This window comes from Echinops telfairi, unplaced genomic scaffold (genome assembly GCF_000313985.2).
Source record: "Echinops telfairi isolate 266 unplaced genomic scaffold, ASM31398v2 ScPeMD7_3533;HRSCAF=4204_0, whole genome shotgun sequence".
Classification (NCBI taxonomy): Eukaryota; Metazoa; Chordata; class Mammalia; order Afrosoricida; family Tenrecidae; genus Echinops; species Echinops telfairi.
The window spans coordinates 106,210,389-106,231,052 of record NW_022107431.1 but is presented as its reverse complement, the minus strand read 5'-3'; the positions used below and the strand labels follow the sequence as shown (position 1 = coordinate 106,231,052).

The following is a 20,664-nucleotide window of genomic DNA, read 5'->3' as shown; positions in this document are numbered from 1 at the left end:
TTTTAAATTCCCAGAATCTCATGGATAGTCTAGTTATTTCATTTTAACTTTCTATACAGTTTGGGCATTTTGACCAGGAGATGGGAGGCATAACTGAGAAAGATTTTTTTTCCTCTGAAAAATAGTTCAAATGAAAAAGCTAAAGGCTTCTTTTATCTGAAAAGTGTCCTTACCTATATCAGCTTTTGATAAATGAAATGCTTTTACATGAAATAATGTTTGAACATTTGTGTATAAGTATGCATTCATTTTTCTGGGGCGCTGGCCCACACCTTTGATCAGATTCTCCAAAGATTTGTGATCTCAAAAAGTTTAATACAAGGCTTGGAAAATATGGTTATCCTCACAAAAATGTTAAGCATCTGAATGCATGCATAGAAGCTTTGGAATGTGTATTTTTAGGATTCATATGTGAATATTACAATCAAAGCTGACTTGTTAACTTTACACAATGAACACTGTTCATCTGTAGCACTTTGCTGTTAGCTGCCGTACAGTTGGTTCAGAGTCATGGCAACTACATGGAACTCAGAGCAGAGCTGCTCCAGAGGGCTCTCCAGACCGTGACCCTAGAGAGGCAGAGGGCCAGACATCTCTTCTGAAGGGTCTGGAGTGGGTTGGCATAACTAACCTAGGGGCTAACCATCAAACACTTAACTATGCTACTCAAGGACTTCCGCGAGCACTTACTAAGACCTAGATGTTGTGCTCCATTGTTTGTCTACGTGCTGACGAATGAATGAAGTAATGCTAGAGAGTTTTCATATTTCAGTATTTTTCATTTTATTGTTGAATTTTTAAAAACCCTGTAAAAGGTAAATAGGCTTTAGCCAATTTTTAGCCAAAAGTGGCAGCATATGATGTCTCAGTAATCTATAAAATTATTTTTTCTCAATGAGATCAGGGAGAACCATATCTTAATATTATTTAAGGTAAGTTTAGTTATTTTTTCATCAGAAAACAAGTCATTCATACTTGCTGTCTGTACTTTCTTTCCTAAGATAGCTTCTGTATCTTAAGATCAACTTAATCTCAGATCCTCTTCCTCACACTCCTCTTGGGAAAGCCCTCAGGATGCTCCCAGCCATCCGAGGAAACCTCACCCTTCATGTCCTCAAACCTCACGAACTCAGGCTCTACTTTGATGAAACTGTCCATTCTTTCAGCAGTGTTTTACCTCACTTGTAGAATAAACTGTACTGAAGGTTAAATGTCCACTCATGACTCAGGAAAAACTTAGATGTTCTTTGAAGCAATAGCATAAATGAGATAAAACATTGTAAAGGAAATGTTTACATTTCTTGAGACCAAGCGATTTGCAACTGCAGTGACAACTAGAATGTATTTCACTCAATCAAAACTATAGGACGGGTGTGTATATCTTCATTGTCATGAAGGTTTGTCTAATGTTGCAATGGAAAATTTTTTTAGTTTTTTTAAAAGCTATTACATTTTACTCATCTATTTCCCATATTAACTTCATATCATACATTATGATTGCTCTATTAATTAATAATGACCAATTATTCAAAATTATTTTTGTTTTCTTTTAATTGTATTTATCAAATTGATTATATGAAAGATCACTGATGATATCCATTGATTATGTTCCATTAAAAAAATCCTTACTATGAGCAGTCTTTGCTGAGTGAATCAGGGCATTAAAGTAGAATAAGGGGTTCAGGGGGAGTAGATACAATGGTTGTGGGGGGTAAAAGGGAGATGATGTCAAGGAGTCCAGGAAGAAAAAGAATATTTGGAAACTGGTAACAATTGTACAATTCTGCTGAATGGGGTTGAACTATAGCATGGTATGGTAATTGGGTCTATTAACACCCAATTAATAATAATAAAATAAAATGAATGAACAGTTTCTGGCTTGCAAGGATATTACAGTCTACTTTTGGGGATAAAAAATAAATAAATAAATGAAATCTCAAGTAAATCTAGGCATATACCATATAAGCCAGATTTTATAGGGTTTCATTCCAAGAGATGCTGGTTTGAGGAAAGAGTTGATGAAACTTCTTAAAGAAGGACTTGATGTAGCTTTTGAAAGATGATTGAACTATTGATAACTATGCAAAAAGGAATGAACGATAAAGAAGTGAGTCACATTGTAGTATGTCATTTTATCAAACAGTGTGGAGATGCCAGCTGAGAGTATGTTCCGGGGACAAGTGTCCTACCTTGATTCAAGCACACATACTGGAAATAAAGTCGGAGAGGCATGTTGAGACATGATGGGACTGGCTCTGACTTCTAAGACAGGGGGAACCATTAATTCCGGACTTGCTCTGAGCTACACTTTGGTAATGGTAATGCTGTAACAGAAAATTAGACTCTAAGCATGGTGGGAGTAATGTCCAGAACAAAAATGGGGCTGCACATGTGAGATTAACTCTGAACATAGAATTGGTAGAATTCTATAATTTACTGGACTTCCAGGTATAAATAAATTGAGATTTTGTTTTAATAAATAATTTTATTGGGGGCTCTTGCAATTCTTATAACAATGCATACACCAATTTTATCAAGCACATTTGTACATATGTATCATTTCCAAAACATTTTCCTTCCGTTTTAGCCCTTGGTATCAGCTTCTCTTTTCCCCCTCTCTCCCCTACTCTCCCACCCTTGTAAACCCTTGATAATTTATAAATTATTTTTATTTTCATATTTTACATCATCTGCTGTCTCCTTCCACCCATGTTTCTGTTGTTCATACCCCTGGTAGTGTTGGTGGGGGATGTTGTATGTCAACCAATGTGATCTGTTCCCCCTTCTCCTCTCACCTTCCCCCTACCCTCATGGTATCACTACTCTCATTATTAGTCCTGAGGGGTTTGTCTCTTCAGGAGTCTGTGTCCAGAGCTCTTATCCATACCAGTGCACATGCTCTGGTCTAGCTAGATTTGTAAGACAAAACTGGGGTCATGATGGGCAGGCGGGTGAGCATTAAAGAACTAGAGGAATGTCGTGGGGTTCGTCTGTGCTATACTACATCCTGGCTGGCTCTTCCCTTTCTGTGACCCTTCTGTGAGGGCATGATCTGTTGGGTTTGGGATCTCCATTCCGACCTTCCTTGTTGGTATCAAAATAGTTGTTTGTTCTGGGTCTTAGATGCCTGATCTCTGATCCCATGGACACCTTCTGATCACACAGGCTGTTGTGCTTCTTCCATGTGGGCTTTGTTGCTTCCCTGCTAGATGGCCACTTGCTTAACTTCAAGCCTTGAGATTTTGTTTATTTGACAAACATTTGTGAATGTCTTTCATATGCAAATGTAACGATCAGCTGGAATCTATACCTACAGACTTGGGAAAGAACTACTTATTTAGATGAGCAAAAAGAGTAAGAGGTATAAGGAATTAATGAGTAATTGCATTAGAAACAATCAGGGAAGTGTTACAGCTTTTTTAGAAGTTGTCTAGCAGGTTTTCGGGGGGGGGGTTTCTGGAACCCCCCCCCCCCCAAAAAAAAAGAAACAATCAGGGAATTTACCAGAGTGAGCACGGTCAGAGATGGAAGCAACAGGGAGTTTCCAGTCAGGGCAATTAACAAAATATGTATCATGTAATTTGCAGGAGGAAGAGAAAATTTCAAAATTAGTATTGCACTTAATATCAGCTGCTAATGAAGGTCAAAGGCTATGAAAGGTTGAGAACATTTTCATTTAATGGCTGATGATATAAAATTCTTCAGGAAAAGTGCAGACATAAATGAACATGATCTAGATTTCTATGCATTTTAGGTGGTGTCTAGGGATCACGCAGTAACATTTTGATAGGGTTGCCTCCAGGGATTTAATGTGCACAGATGAAAGTTGCCACGCCCACCCACCACTGTCTCACAACTGTTCCTTAGGAATTATCCAGAGTTGACAATAGCCAATAGAAGGTGAATTTTCTAGGCTAATGATGTCTTTAAATACAGAACATTATCATTGATAGCTCTTAGAAATTTAAAAGATAAGCCTGCGTATAAACTCGGTCAGAGATGCACGGGTCTTAAAAGTGCCTTTTCTGTTCTTTCCCAGCTGTCTGGTAAGGCCAGCATCTCACAGAGCTGGCTATCGCCGCCTGTTCTTGGTTTAGAAATATGAGCTACTGGGGTTTCAGGAATGAACACTCACACTTGCTATTTTCTGCAATGGGATCCAAATTCAATCTGAGTAATGGTCCAATATAGTTTTGACCTCTCATCGCCCTTCATTATGCCTTCCCATCAATATCAAGTCTGTGTGTTGTTGCTTAATATTCACTGGTAAAACTTGTACATGCCTTTGGTAGAATACCATGATGTTCAATTGACAAGCTCATCTCCTATCTGATGATGTAAATATAAAAATGAAGTGGCCTCTCTTTCTAGGTTTATTTTCCGTTTTGTTACTGCTTAGGTTGGGCGCTCACACATCCCCATCACTTGCTTTACTTCCTTTCTTTAAAAATAAGACACTGGTAGTCAGTTGACGCCGAGTCTGAAAGAAGCACAATTTCACATCTTCCTGTTGTTGCTGTGATGTAGTTGCAGTACCTGACATCTTGTTCAGTTAGCTAGACTGGAGTTTGAAAGTGTCTGGTTCAACATGTACTTCCTGCCTTCCTACCACTCTTGCTAGACACTTGATGCAAGCTACACGCTTTTCTGTAGGTCTGGAAATAAAACCTGTATCTTATTTTTGCCATTATTTTTATTCTCCCCAATGTTATTAACGTACTGGCTCCTTTGAGAAAAACAAGCAATTGAAACATCATTTTAATCTCTGAGTTTAGGAGAGCATGCAGCACTAGGATAGTCTCAGTTTCCTAAGATTGCCATAACAAAATGTGGAGTGGCTCCAAAGAACACAAATGTATTATTATTATTATTATTACTACAGTTCTGGAAGCTTCCATCCAAAATCAGGCTAACAACAGGACTGTATGCTCTGTAGGCCCTAAGAGTAAAACGTCTTTCTTGTTTCTTTCATCTTCTTTAGCCATTGGTGATGCTTCTTAGCATTCTTTGGTTCAGTGTGACCCTGGAGCTGGTGTTGCACAGCCACACCCCTTCTGTTGTCGCCTCTCCCCCATAATCCTCCTCCCATACCAGACCATACAGACTCCTCAGCCATGTTTCTGTACTAAGATTATTAAAACATTGTAATTCCATATATCACTGAGTGGCAGTGATAGATAGATAGATAGATAGATAGATAGATAGATAGATAGATAGATAGATAGATAGATAGATAAATTTTGATAAATCAAAATTAAAATGCCACCTTTAAATTACAATGCCACTAGCTGAGGAAACCATGTGATTGGAAGAGTCATCCACATTGGGTAATGATTAGGTCTGCCCAGAGAGCATTAGAAGGCTCAACAAGTTAATTATCATAGATTTTGAATCTTGTGGACCTATTTATACTTATAAAGCAGGCTTATTAAAAAAAAGTCTTTGCTTTAACTAACTACGAGGGGGGAAGGGACGCTAGTGACAGGATGGGTTAAGCATTGGCCTGCAAAGTGCAAGGTTGCAGTTCTAGCCTACCTGTCTCTTCGAGGGATAGACAGGCTACTCCCCGAAACGCTGTCTTGGAACCCCTAAGCAGCAGTTCTGCTTCATCCTACAGAGTGGCTCTGACCCCGTTGTCAATGGACCTGATCATACAGTACATGGCTGCTGAAGCACTGCACAAAAAATTATAGATAGTCATTTGGTGTCACCCCTTTGACAGTATTCAGTGTTACCCACACTCTCTGTGCCCCCTGTGACTTTGCTGGTTCGAGCTTGTAACCATCTTCACATAATGCTATCTCCCCCCTGCAAGGGCCTCTATTTCTCAGCATGTCTTTGTAATTTTTAAAAAATATAATGTCACACAAAGGAGATTAGGATTAGCACCCCCTCTGTTCCAGCATGCCCTCCTTTAATTTACTTCCTGCAAACCTATTTCTCCAAACTCAGTCACATTCACAGGTACAGGGGTTGAATATCATCATACTTTTTTTAAAGGCAGAAGCATAATTTAACCCATAGCAATAAGTTCTTTGATATTTTCTCCTGAACAGAAGTGATCGCAGGCACTGCAAAGGTGTTAGGAAAGGCTCTTGCAGACCCTTGAAGGACTAAACACGGCATACTGCTCCAGGGGGTGGGCTCCATCCCTTCCAACTGAGAATGCTCATTTCAAATGGTCTCTGATGTCAGTTTGCTACATTAACTATGATGAATGGATTTAATTTGTGTTAAGAGGTCTCAGGCATTCATTCAACAAATATCTATTTTACTGGTGAGTTCCATCAGAAAACCTGTCCTATAGTCTGAGCATTTTACAGTGAGCAGTCAGTGATGAGTGAGCACGTGTTGTGTTGTGTTATGTGAGGTAGCCCGGTGGCTTGGGCGTTGCAGTGGACACAGTGGGACAAGGTGTGCATGCAGCTCCATGTCTCAGAACTCACCTACAGAGACAAAGGAAGACACCTGAATGCAAAGCTGTAAACAAATGTCAGAATCCTACTTCGGGCCCCATTGAAATGTCTTGAAAGTTCTGAGTCTCTGGGGAGCTTTTTTGTTTGTTTTTTATTTGTTCTTTTTGCTGAGTCCAACACAAATCCTTGCTATTTGGATGTAAGCTCGTTTTATTTGACGTGTTCTCAGTGAGGTTGGATAATTTATTCTCGAAGCCATCAGCATTCTGTCATCATCCGCCCCATCTGAAGTATTGGGCAGGACTTAGAATGAAGTTCTAGATCATAATGACTTTGTAAAGCCGTAACCTGGTTGGAGCTGCCAGTTGTGTAGGTGCTAGCCCTATTTTCTCTAACGTCTTGATGGTTGTGTTGCCTCTTCTGTTTTTAGTACCAGAGACTCGGAATCAAAGAGCTCCTAAGGGTTAACCAGGTCCAACCGTAAAGCAATCTGTTCCATTGTACTACCTGAAGCTCCTTGAAAAGAAGTTTATCGTGTGTCTTGGAATGGTCTTTGACAAGCATCTTTAGTTCTATACTTCCAAAAAAAGAAAAGTGAGTCATAGTAGTACTACAGATAGTTGTGGATTTATGATGAGGCTCCAAGCACATGTTTCTGTTGTAAGTTGAATATAGAGTTCATCAAATACGTCTTATTTGTAAATTTTTATTCTTGAAACATGAAACCGTGGAGTCCATTCGAGTCCAGAGTGACCTTACAGGACAGAGACGAGCAGCTCCACCATGCTTCTGGAGCTGTCGGTCTTCACAGAAGCAGGTCACTTCGTCTGACTGCCATGAGGCAGGTGGTGCACTTGAACCACTGACCTTTTCATTAGCAGCTGTACCACCGAGGCGCCTTGTTTTATTTCTATCGTGATTCTCTTTTATCACAAGTGTCTTTATAAATAAGCACAATACCTGAGAAGGATCACATCAGCTGTTTACACACTGCAACACTGCATATAGTACATATCACTAAAGAGAAGATGTTGAAAAAGGTGTGGTGAGGGTGGGGGCACTTGTAAGTGTGGTGTGCCTCATGTCCTACCATAGACACAGGCTTTGACTGGAGCTGGGAAACACTCGATTGTGCTATAGGTTTCAAATGATCAGAACACCTACGTTCTCTTATAGTGTCACTGGATGGGGTACAGATGATGTAATATCCCGCATTTACTTGATCTGTTTTTTACCTCCATGCTCAAGGACTCACGCATTCAGAGTCTGTGTCAAGTAGTGCTTCTTATTCTTGAAAAATGATCCCCAAACCAAGAAACCTTATTAATAGCCAATCTTCTGGAAATTGGCTAACCTGGTGGCTTAAATTTTTCCTTTATTATGTCCGTGTTATCCCAATTTCAGTTCCAGCCCTGGTGGCGTAGTGGTTAGACATTGGGCTGTGAAACCGAAGGTCAGTCATTCGAAACCACCAGCCACTCAGTGGGAAAAAGATGGGGCTTTCTACTCCCGTAAAGAGTTACCGTCTCGGAACCCACAGGGGCAGGTCTACCCCATCAGATAGGGCTGGAAAGGACTCCGTGGCAGTGAATTGGAGTTTGGAATGCTTCAGGGTTTAAGTATTGGAATGCTAAATGCAAAGATAAAATCAACCAGCTACTCTCTGGGAGGAAAATGCGGCGGTCTGCTTCCTTTAAAGGACCTCCGAATCTCGAATCTCGAGGGGATGGCTTTGCTCTGCGTTTCAGGGTCCTTCCAAGGAGGGATCCACTGCGTGGTGAGCAGGTGGTTTCTTTGGCATGTCAATTTGTCCCTCTTTTCTGAGCTGCTGCTCAATTCTGAATCTCTTGTTTCAGCTCCACATTTGCTTCCACAGCTCTGGTTTCTTTGTCCTCAATTAATTTATCATTAAGAAAGCAAAAATAAGACCTATCTACTATTCCTTTCTGAATGTTTTTACCTTGCAGTACCTTTTGTGTGCATATGAAATACATATTCAGATTCACTCATACCGGTCAGTGACTATTATTCTAAGGACTTCTTTGCAGAAGTGCCATTTAAGTACAATATATAGGAAACACTGTGTGTGTGTGTGTGTGTGTGTGTGTGTTTGATTTTCTCCTCTGATGTTATGTTTCAAGGAATGTTTTGATAAAGCATTCCCTATGTCTAAGGGGGCACATTAGAAGCCTTTTCCAAATTAATACTATCGCAAGTATGCACAATACCATTTACTCCAAGTAACCTTGAAGCCTGAGCTCTAAGGGCAACCACACAATTTGTCCTACATCAGTGCTTCCCATTCGGAGTGGAAACATTTCTTTTCCCCTTTGCATCTTAGTAATTGATAGTTACAGATTTGTTTCATTATCTTGCTCAGCCATCCACACTTTAACTTTAACCTACTTCTGTTTTCTAAAGGACTTCAGTGTAGTTTTTGATGTGACTCGGGGGAAATCGTGCTTTAATATTCCGTATCTCTACATCAAGATAAAATAACTCCTAACCAATGTTTTGCTCTGTTTTGTAGTAATAGTCTTCAAATATACTTACTGTTTAAGAATGTCTAAAATGGTTTTCTGGTTAAATACATCTCTTTTAAAGGATGGGTCTGAATTATGCATTACATGACGCCTATAAATGCATATAGAAGTTCACATCATTTCACTCGGTTAACATATATACATGGATATGACCGATAATGTAATGCACACACACACACACACCTATCTTATTTTTTTACTTCTTTAATATCTGTTCCTTCGCTAATTTGTCAAACAGAAGGTACATAGATAGATAAACAAATCTTTGCCCCTGCCATCAGTTTTATTGTATTTACTGGGGACCTTGCCTATGATGGGATCATATACAATTCAATTGGAAGCATATTATGAGTAACCACAGTGGCCACCAAGTGAATTCCAAAACCTGTAGGGTCATCATGATGACCATCTTTTCAGTTGACAGTCCAGCTCATTCACTGCACCACCAGGGACTCCACTTCCCAGACCTACTGCCTGCTGATGAAGAAGCCCCGCAGCACTGGGGATCAGAAAAGCAGAGGAGGCCTTGGCTTCTGTGAGAGTTGTGCATATTTATGAGAATAAGTTTAAGGCCTAAAGGATAAAAAGTAACCACGGTCTTGGCACTGCACATTTTAGTGTATCCAATTGTGAAAGTCCTGCTCCAGTTTCAAAAAGTCGACTTCTGGTGGTACTATGGGAGAGAGCTCTTGGCTTTTTGGTGACTTGTTAACACCACGCCTTGTCCCAGACCATTGCCATTCTGAGCTTGCTTTAGTTCCCAGTTCTCCCGTGTCCTGCACAAAGGCGGCTGCTTGCCTCGGCAGGAGGAGGAACTATGAAGTGGAGCCTGACAGGGGTTTGGTGCTAGGCCTCAGGTCAAGGGATCTGGCGGAGGAGGCTAACCTGGGAAGGGTTTGAGAGAGAGATTGATGGAACACAAGGACCAGATGGGAGATGAAGAGACGCCACGTCCCCAGAGACTTTAGATCTAAAGGGTTCGGATGCCAGGGCTTTGCAGTGTGACTTCATTCTTGTGTTTGAGGGAAATTTCTGCAAAATCTGGTAGACTCACATTTCAATATAAATACAAAGCTAAAATCTAAAACCAAGTGGAACTCAAGTGAATTATTGTCTCTGGCTTCTATAGGCTTCAGTGATTTGAAATTAGTTAAATTGCTATCCTGTTCGCCCTTTTCCTGATTTTGCTATTTAACTAAATTAAAATAATTTTACCTGAACTTGTAAAAAATTTTTAAAAAATCTATTTTAACTGTCTCTATGGCAATCATTCCTTATCTCTATGGCAATAGTGGTCTGCCTTTACTGCAATCACCAGTAAGGAAGAAGAAGAAGAAAACAGCCACTATATTTTTAAAAGATAAGAGCTATTAGGCAGTAGGGGAGTGTTGAGCCTCTCTCCAAATCCATCATCAGCTTCATGGGGGGACTATATATGACAATCGGCTTCTGGAACGGTCCCCATCCTTAGAAACCGTGTGGCCCAGTCCTAGTGGGTTACTGTGCATCAGAAACAACTCCACAGCAATAGAGCAGGCTTTACGTTTTTCTCCAACTTTGTTTCATTTTCCCATTTTCACACTTTCACCCTTTAAACAGTATTGTTTTGTTTGCTTATACCAGAAATTCTATGTGGAAGTTTACTCCTCTTCTCCAATGCTTCCTTCACTGAATTCCAAATAAATGAGTCCTGACATGAAATTGAGAAACAAATCAGAATTTGGCAAATGAAAAATTTGACTCAGAGTCAAGACTTCTTAAATCAAGATGATCGGGAATGTCATTTTGTGCCTTGGAAAACTCTCTGACTTTGGAGCTAAGCACTTCTGGCTCTACTGTGGCTGTGTGAGCATCTCTCAATCCATCCGTGTATTCCACTACAAATCAGACATCATATTTCCCCTCTAGGCCTCTGCAAATACTGTGTATGTGGCACATAGTTGTTGTTACTAGCCACCATGTTGGCTCCAACTCGTTGCAACTCCATGTTCAATAGATGGACTATGGTCCAAGACGGCCCCATCTGCATGATAACCAGTATACTTGAGTCCATTGTTGCCTGCCCCATGAAGTAACTCATCATCCAGCACTATATCAGATCATATGATTTTACGTTTTATAGGGATTTTTATTGGCTGGGCTTGGGAAGTAGGTCATCAGGTCTTTCTGCCTGGTTTGGCATCTCTGCTGAAGGCTGTCCACCCTGGATGATGATGTTGGTATATGAAATGCTAGGGCATATCTTCCAGCGTCACACCAACATGAAAATCACAACAGTAGGGCCCAGCATGCTGGGAGGCACGATATGACCTCAATAATTGGTAGTGGATAGAGACCCAGTCATTACCTGAGCTCCACTATGGATTCTGTGTGTGTCTTTGGTTAAATCATTCAATCTCCTTGAGCCACAGTCTAGTCCTCTAAGGGCCTTCTAAAGTCCCTATATAAAGTTAACATCCTTTGTGTGTGTCTCAATAACATACTATTGTTTAATTCTCAAAGCAAATAAAAACCCCAAACTTCTAAGCAGGTAATATATATAACTAAAGCTTGAAAAAGATGTCTCTTAGTTTAAAAGAAGTATACTTTCTGTGGTCTAATGACACCACAAGTATTGTAAGCATGATATAGGACATTTTGCTGTTTTAAGAAACTACCCCTTTCTTTTGTCCACAAATTCATTATTCCTCATTAGTTAGATCCGAGCTTCCTTTAATGATTCGTGAAAAGGAATATTTTCTGTTTTAGTCTTACAATTTTGCCTGTTTACAAGTAATTTATCAACTGTCATTGCAAACTTTTATGATTTTTCTATAGACATTAAAACCAATGTATTTATCGATGCATCAAAACATTCCTTAGTGTTGTGACACACTCCTACATTCATAAACAAGCCCTGACACTCCTTTCCTTCCGCAATGTCTTTTAAATAGTCAAACATAATTCGATCTGCCTTAGCAACCCACTGAAATTTCCACACAAAGAGTTTTAACTTAAAAAATGTAAACAGTGACTCATATTGCTAGTTTAATATAGTTCATTTAGTTCCGCCTTTCATTTTGGTCTGTGCCAGATGGATATGAGAGAGTCAGTATGAGTGTGTGCTTATCTGTGTGTGTTTCTAAAACATCAGTATTTGAAGCTAGGCTTCCATTATTTCAGACACCATGAAAATTCATACTATGGTGCCAGGGGAGACTTATATAGTCCTTTAAATTACATTAAAGAATTAATACTCTTTTAAATTAAAAGATAATTGCACTGAGAATCCCAAGTAGTACATTTTAAAGGGAATGCAATTATTCAGGGGACTTCAAAAATGGATGAAAAGATCTTGGGATTTTTCCGTGAACTTTTTGATGCCTCTTTGCATATGCTGGACAGTACAGTTGAGGTGTAGTTTCTAGCCACAAAAGATGATGTTAGAGTTATAGGGACTGCACAGGCCATAAAAGAATGATTTATATCATATAAATAGTTTATAATTCCAAATATGTATTCTGAATTCAAATAATACCTAATACATTGAAATTATTAATAGAGTGCTAAAATGCAATAGGGTTATGTAGGCTGTCCTTGAAATTAAGATATGAAAACTTTCTCTTTACCAACATAAAATGTTTTAATCATCATCTTCTTATCAATTTGGGGTTCATTATTCTACTTTAAAATGTGAACTTTTCTCCTTTTGAAGAATCTGCTTCATTATTTGAGAGCATTAAACCCATTCTCAATTCTTTTGACATTATCTCCTATTGCTTCCCCCAAACTGATTGCCTAATTACGCTCTTCTAATTTCCTCTCATACCTTCAACTTCTTTCCTTATATTCCATCAAGCAGAGTAATATTCTAATTATTGAGAATAACCTCTATCATCTTTTGACTTCATTCTACAATTCAGAACTATTTCAAATTGTCATAGCACCTTCGAATCATAGAATATTTTATTTTAAAGAGTATTTTTAATCAAAAGTTATACATATTATTATGTACTGTTACTTATAAGTGAAGCAAAATTGTAATTAACTGATATACTTCTTTAACGGAATATAATTGATTGTGAAAAAGAGAATTTGATTTTATATTTTGTGCATGCCAGTGGGGAAGGAGCAGAAAATTATTGTTTGTGTGAAGATTTGGTTTTGGGTTTGGTGATCCAAAGAACAAAACTATATCCTGAAGTTTAGTTCTGTTAATGAGTTTATTCCCTGAGATGGGAAAGAAAGAATGCTCACAGATAGAGGGCTGATATATTATTTTTTTTAATTTTCCATAGTCCTAATTTTGTTGATAATTTTAAGTGCATGGTTTTCTACTACTGTACACGTAGACTCTGAAGATGGGTTTTGCAACTTTGTGATTAGAAATGGTCGGCACAGTGGGACTAATTGTGCTCCTTCATTCCATTATGTTGTGGGATCAAGTTAGATGAGACACTGGTGTCCAGCATTTGAGTGCTTGATAAGCAGCATCTCCTGATACTAATATTTTTCTTACTCTTTCTTTAGAAAATTATATTGGTAAACACAGTTAACCTCAACTCTTCCTATTTGGGGGAAAGAAAGTGCATAGGACCTGAAATTTTCCTTAGGATGAGATGACTGAAATTCTATAAATAAATTAGTAAGGATTGAAGAATGAACGTGAGGAATGCCTGTTCTCAACAGAGATTGCAATCCCCATGGTAGAAAATACCTGTGTGACTTCATCACGGTACACCAGAAATCTGTTTGTAACGTGATCATGTGACGGCAGAGAGGATCAGAAGCCAAGCCAAGTGATACACGTTTTGTTTTCTAAGAATACCAGTAAGCCATTGAATTATTTCAAATAAAGGTAGGGCCTGATTTGTATTTTAAAAGGATCACTCTGGTATCTGAGGGAGGAAGGAATTGGGAGGACCAAAGTAGAATCCATACGGCCTGAATGAGCCCCTGTTAGAGATACTAGTGATTGCACTGTTTCATGGAGAGAGTGCGAAGTCCAACAGTGTGAGGCACATTTTCCACACAGTGCTAGGGGGTGTTGATGGACAAAGTGTAGGGAATGAGGAGACACCGAGTGGAAGAGTGACTCACCATGAGTTTGGTCATCTGAGTAGATGGGGGAGCCTTCTCATACATTAGGGAAAGATGTGTGAAGAAAGTACTTTAGTGGTCAAAAAAACCAAACTATGTTTCTGCTTAATATTTGTTGGATTAAAGAGTTATTTTCTATTACTCATATAATATAGTTTTGTTTATATGATTAAATGCCTTATTGTATTGCCCAAACTATTCATTTTTGTATTATCTATGGCTGCATTCACACTATAATTACAAAGTTGAGTAGTTGCGATCATGATTTAATGGCCACAAAGCTGAAAATATTTACTATTTGTCACTTTCAACAAAAAGTTTGCAAATCCTGCTTTGGAGTATAAACTCTAAAAACCATTCTCATATCCGTATCATCTCTTTGGCGTAGGGTTTCCGTGGCTGTAAATCTTTATTGGAGTAGTAATCCTCGTATTTCTCCAGTGAAGCGGCTGGTAGAGTTAAACGGCTGAGCCCCAAAAGTGACTCAGTAGATCACCAGAGACCCTGGCTTTAGAGCACTGGCTCTCCACCTTCCTAATGCCACAGCCCTCTAATACAGTGCCTCATGATGTGTTGACCCCCCAGCCATAAAATTATTTTTGTTGCTAAATCATAACTGAAATTTTGCTACTCTTATGAATCGGGCGACCCCTGTGAAAGGGTTGTTTGACCCCCAAAAGGGTCGCAACCCACAGATGGAGAACCGCTGCGTTAGAGCATAGCATTAGCCTAATTTTAAAGTGTAGCCTCCGCAATCCCCTCCCCCACAATCCCCTATCCAATGGCTCTTCACTCTCCAAGATCTTTATGAAGTGTTGAAACTTTATGGAGTGAGATGCTCTCACCGTTCTAATACTTCTCCCCATTTTTTTTATTAGTTTACTATTTTGATTTTCTAACCCCCTCTCTCACCATTTAGTAATTTTGATCTCCTTTTTTCTCATTGTGTTTCTGGTTTGATTAGCTCCATCTGATAATAGTGAGCCTTTCTTAAATGTCTCTCCTGTCCTCATCTTCTCAGTATCTGCATAGTTCATCATCTTACATCTTTCAAGTGTCCACACAAGTCCCACCTCATGGAGAAGAGCCCCTTCTTTATCATACTGTCCCAAACGCACTCACGGTTTTCTATCTGACTTTTATTACCAACAACGTTCACCCTGGTTTTGTGTATCTCTCTCTGTCTGTCTCCCCAATGAGCATGTTAGTTCCGTGTAGGCTGGGTTTGGGCTCGCTTATTCACTGGCACATCCCCACTGCCCAGAACTCTGTCTGGCATGTACGAGGTACACGTTTAATGTTTGCTGAATGCATGCATCTGTCCATTATATTTTCTCCTTAGGAGAATTTATCCACATCTACATTGTGAAATACTACTTTTAGTAAGAAGATACCCAACAACAGGTATCTCCATATTCTAAAATTGATCATGGTCTAAGTGTATTAATCTACTACAATATCATATTTGGCTTTTCTCCTATATATTTTCGACTTACATTCTGTGTTCCAGAAATTTGTAATGAGCTGGGTTGGATTTTGCTAAGATATCTTCGGCTTCTTGTTCTCATGTCTGTGCTTATTCCTCATGTCCTTTGCTCCTATCCTCCCATCCTACCATTCCCGCCATATCAAGTATCCTTCCTCGCGAGCTCTGTCCAGCCTCTAAGAAACAGCATAGGAGCCCAGGAGGAGGGTTTGTTTCCACCCTTGGTGGTAACTCGTGATACAGTGGTACCTCTTCCTTTATCCAATCATACAGAAACTAGTAATGTATTGTGATAATGTTACTCAATTTATAATTCTTAAATATCACTGTATGGCATGGCAATTGCAATAACATGCAACTAACAGAAATGGAATTTCACCTTTAAATTGCAATAGCGTATAATGAAGTACTGTCATTCCTGTAGACAGTGCCCAGAGCACAATTTGGTTGCCCTGGAATCAGTTCTGACTCATAGCCATGGTCCTGTGCACTCCTCACAATTGTTAAACCCCTGCTGTAGCCACAGTATCAATCCGTCTCCTTAACTGTCTTCCCTTTTTTTTTTTTTTTTTAGCTGACTTTTACTCTGCTACACATGAGGTCATTTTCCAGGACGGGCCTCTCCGTGCCTAAATAACGTGAGCTGAAGTCTCAATCCCAGCTTCTAAGGAACAGGCTGGCTGTATTTTTCCCAAGACATATTTTTGTTAATCTGGCAGTCCATGACACTTTCCTTATTCTTCGTCAACACCATAATTTAAATGCATCAATTCTTTGATGGTCAAGCTTATTTATTTACCGTCCAACTTTTACATGCTTATGGGGTGATTTAAAATGCGACAACTTGGGTCAGGCATACCTTAGTTTTCAAAATCACAACCCTGCTCTTTGATATTTTAAAGCAGTCTTGTGCGGTGGACTGCCCAATGCAATGTATAACTTGATCTCTTCACTGCTGCGTCCATGCGCATTGAATGTGGCGCACAGTCCAAGAAAAAATAGACGCACTCTCATCAAATGCTTCATAGTGACCCTGTAGGTCGGGGTAGATTGTGTGTATGTGATTGATCCGCTGTTCATGGGACCCTTGTCTTTTTTCCCTTGGCGAGACTGGGGGTTTCCAACTACTGACCCTGAGGTTAGCTGCCCAACAGGTAGGTCTGTGGATCCAAGTAAGCTGGACTTGCCCACAGGGAATCACTGCATGAGCACTGACTCCAGGACAGTGAGTTTGGTTTGGAGGCTGGCGTGATGAACAATATTTTTGTTACTGTAACCAATGTTTATTACTATAACCAAAGTTTTTGTTTCTATAACTTTGGGGATTTTTTTATAAATAGAATATGTTTCTGCTGAAACAGAAGAAAGCATTTTATAGTCATTTTGGTGACACCCACCCTCTGACAATGTCACCTGTGTTTCTCTAGTGATGTCATTGCCTCAGCTCATACTCCACTGGCACACAACGGTGCTTGTAATACTTCTTCAGTCCAGGTCTTTTCGGCCAACTGAGGCTCTGTCTCATTAATCATACCCAGCTTTCACGGCACCAATATAAATTATGTGATTGCAAATTGTGCGTATCCCCCATTAGACCATGAGTTCCTTGGGGACAAAGATTTTCTCTCTCTTGTTTACTTGCTAAATATTTGGTGCTAAAACAGTGCCTGGAGTACTCTAGGGACTCAATAAAATGTGTTATGTAAGTGAATTTCCAGATTAGTCTTTTTAGGCTACAATGAACTTTTTCCATTGTCAAGTCAGAGAAATTTCCGATGTTGCTGCTTTTCTGGGAATAGATCACCCCCTGGAGAAGCCACTTGAATCATGCCTTCACTTTCTATTTCCTGCCTGCCTCAATGCCTGTGTCTTCCTATGCTCTTGAATATTTTTCTGATAACATTTTACGTAAAATATTAAATGTGCGTTTTACAACAATCACAGAGTTAAAAATGTTTCATGTATAAAAATTATTTTTATTTATTGGTGGGTTGATTATCCTTTCATCTTTTCTACAGGTTTTATGTTCTGTCATTTCACTATTTGGGGGGAACTAATTTCCAAAGTACTTTCGACATCTATGTTTATATTGAATGCCCAGTAATATGTGCACAAATGATTTTCCATATCACTCTTTAAAATCTATGCTAGGTATAAAATCATGAGTGGCTATTCCTAAATGGCTACGTATCGTTTTGAAGGTGGAAAGGGAATCAGTGGATCAATTTAAGTCTTTCCTAGCATAGTCTATGTATCCCAGAAAGAGAGAGAAAATAATGGACAGCCGGACGAGTGCAGTCACTTCTTCAGGAAAGCTTGTCCAATTCAAAAGTAGCTCTATTAAAATGTTTCTAAGCCAGATGGCAGCACACGTTTTCTGTGAAGAGTCAAATAATAATTAGGTTTGTCGCAGCTACTCATGTTAGCCACGTAGCCCAAGTGCAGATATAGGTAACATGCAAACGCGTTCACAGGACTCTGTTCCAATAACACTTTGTGGGCATGGGGATTTTAATTCCATATGATTTTTACATTTCAGGAAACATTTTATTCTTTTCTGCAAACTTTTAAAAATGTGCACACCACTCTTACTTTGTAGACTAGGGCAAAACAGGTATTAGATTGAGTCTGTGTATTAGGGTTTGATAGCCTCTCTGCTCTGCCATGCAATCAATTCCAGCTCATGGCGGCCCTGCAGGCCAGAGGAGAACTGCCCCACGGGCTTCCTGTGACTGTCAGTCTTTATGGAAGCAGCCTGTGGCATCTCTTTCTGATGAAGCCGTTGGGAGCATGGAGCCACAGACCTCTCGGTTAGCCACTGAGCACTTTAATCACTGCACCACTAGGGCCTCCTTTCCTAACCTCCCAGGCAAGATAATTCAGCTTCAAAGTCATGTTGATGGCACTGGTATATTGTTTGTATCATTGTTATTCAATGCTAGGGAGGTGGGAAGAATAAGAAAGCAAGCTGAGGAAATCTTCCAAGAGAGTTACCCAACTCTGCCAACAAGTTCAGAAGCCTCAGTCAGATATGTCCCTGTGCCAAGAGACTCCAGCCTTTGAAATGGCTGATGGATAAAATATTAACAATAATTTGAAGCTGATGATTCACAAATAACTTTTAAGGTTCTGTGGGGTTTTTTGTACATGGAAAGGAATTTGCAGAATGCTTCATTATTTTAAATTATTAAAGTCATCACTATTAACTAAGTATCTTGATTGTTATATTTGTAAAGGCTTGTTAACAAATGAAAAAAAAAGAAAATTAAGTTAATTTCTCAACTGCCTATTTGTCTCCTTTTGAAAATCAAGGGTCCTGGTTTTCTACTAAACTGTGACCTCCTGATGGGAAGCATTTCACCTCTAAATCTCTGAATGGAACTCCTAGGACTGGGGGATCCTAAACTGTTTATCGGTGATGGAGAAGACTGCCCTGATGGAGCCACTGTCATAGCCCCATGGTCCTTGCAGATGCACCTGCCTTCCTGCTCTGCTTGCTGCCAAAGGATGGCTAACGGCTACTTTCTGGCCATATTTCTCTTTCTGTGGCCTTAAGGATTCCACCCTGGCTTTAGGCAGGGATACAGAGTAGATGAGGAGAGCAGAGTGTAGAAGTAGGAAACTGAAAATCTTTTCTGTTTTAATGTTTGAGTATTTTCTGTATACCATTGTCACAGAACCCAAAAATATGATCTTTCATCAAAAATTCAAAAAAGAATTTATATTAGCTTAATGTATGATGTGTACATGTATCTTTATCCTTTTTTGATAACCACCATTCTTCCTGGTAACATCTAGTTCAAATCGCCTATTAGTTTCATTTTCTTGAATTAAATATCTATGTCTACCTTTATATGTAGGGGGCAGGGGGAGCATGACAGTAAGCCAAAATAAATTTGCTGTTAGCTTAAGTAAAATTAAAGCTGTACCAGATAGGGCTTTCTCAATAGCCAACCTGAGATTTAAATGACAATATGCCACTTACAATGACCCTTATGATTTGGGGGAATTAACTTAAACAGAGTCTCTGCTTCCTCTGCAAAATGACCACATTGATAATAATGAACATATTGATAGTAATGATACTATGAAGGTTTTTGAGAAAAATTAAATAAGATTTCATGCATTAAACACCTGGCCGAGTGCTATACTAAGAACAGTGCCTGGCACAGAGGAGGCATTGAAAATACTTCTTGAATGAATGAAACAATGAATGAAGTGTGCGGAGGTCTTAGCAAGACATCAGTAAATGCCATCAATCTCCCCTCCCCTCCCAAATACACTCAAAATCTACAAGATATTCATCATCAGTATATAAATATGAAAACCATGGCTTTTTGAACCATGAACTGCCAGCGTCACCCTGCTTGGACGTACAGCATAGCCTCTGCGGGAGGCTACACGGACAAAATGAATGGTTGCTGCGACACACAGGCAATGCATCATTCCTTCCCACAGTTTTCTTTCTGAACTTCAGACCCACGCACTTGGCCATCTAGTAATGTTGAGTGAGGTTTTCCACTAGCAATTCCTTTTGGATAACTGGACAAGTTTCTAATGTTGCTGAGTCCAGACCAAGTTTGTATGTTGTTCCACCTGGATCAAAATGAAAAAGGATGGAAACTTGAACTATGTCTGCACCATCACTCTAAGGAAACAATGGAAAGGGCCGTTTTAAGGCACTCATATTCGCCTTCTGTGCCCCCTATGTGGTTGCTTAGGGTTCTGAGGCACCCTGGCCCTGGGCGTCATCTCTGATCGTTTTCATCGAGTGCTGCAGAGAGGGAAGCACTGCATTAAGCATGAAAGCCGCTGTTTGAGAGTCGGTGTTTTGAAGTTCTCATTTCAGTCGTGGCCGTAATGGGAATAATGCATTTGTCGTTCGTGATGCAGTGATTCCCAAGACAATTGAGTTCATAGACTTTTTTTTTTTTAATCCTGACTGACCTTGCCTAACCCAATAACAAGAGAAGACAGCTCTTTTTCTCTGTCAAAATTTATTAGGAGCACGGACAGGGGAGGAAAAATCATTAAGTAAAAATGAACACTTTCTCAAATTCCTAGCTGGGACATATAAGAATTAAAGGATGAGCTGTTTGGTTTTAAGTGTCACCCCTGTTTTGGGTAGTCTGAATGTGGT

At 39.5% G+C, this 20,664-nt stretch overlaps 1 protein-coding gene and 1 non-coding gene across 4 annotated transcripts in view; both read left to right on the top strand.

The window, feature by feature from the left end:
* The window catches only part of ADGRB3 (adhesion G protein-coupled receptor B3), a 513,164-nt gene that overhangs the window by 122,373 nt on the left and 370,127 nt on the right, over positions 1-20,664 (top strand). The gene's annotated exons all lie outside the window — the stretch shown is intronic.
* On the top strand, positions 3,404-3,467 carry LOC115871073. The gene has a single exon (XR_004047062.1). It is a non-coding gene; the product is annotated as a U7 small nuclear RNA (small nuclear RNA).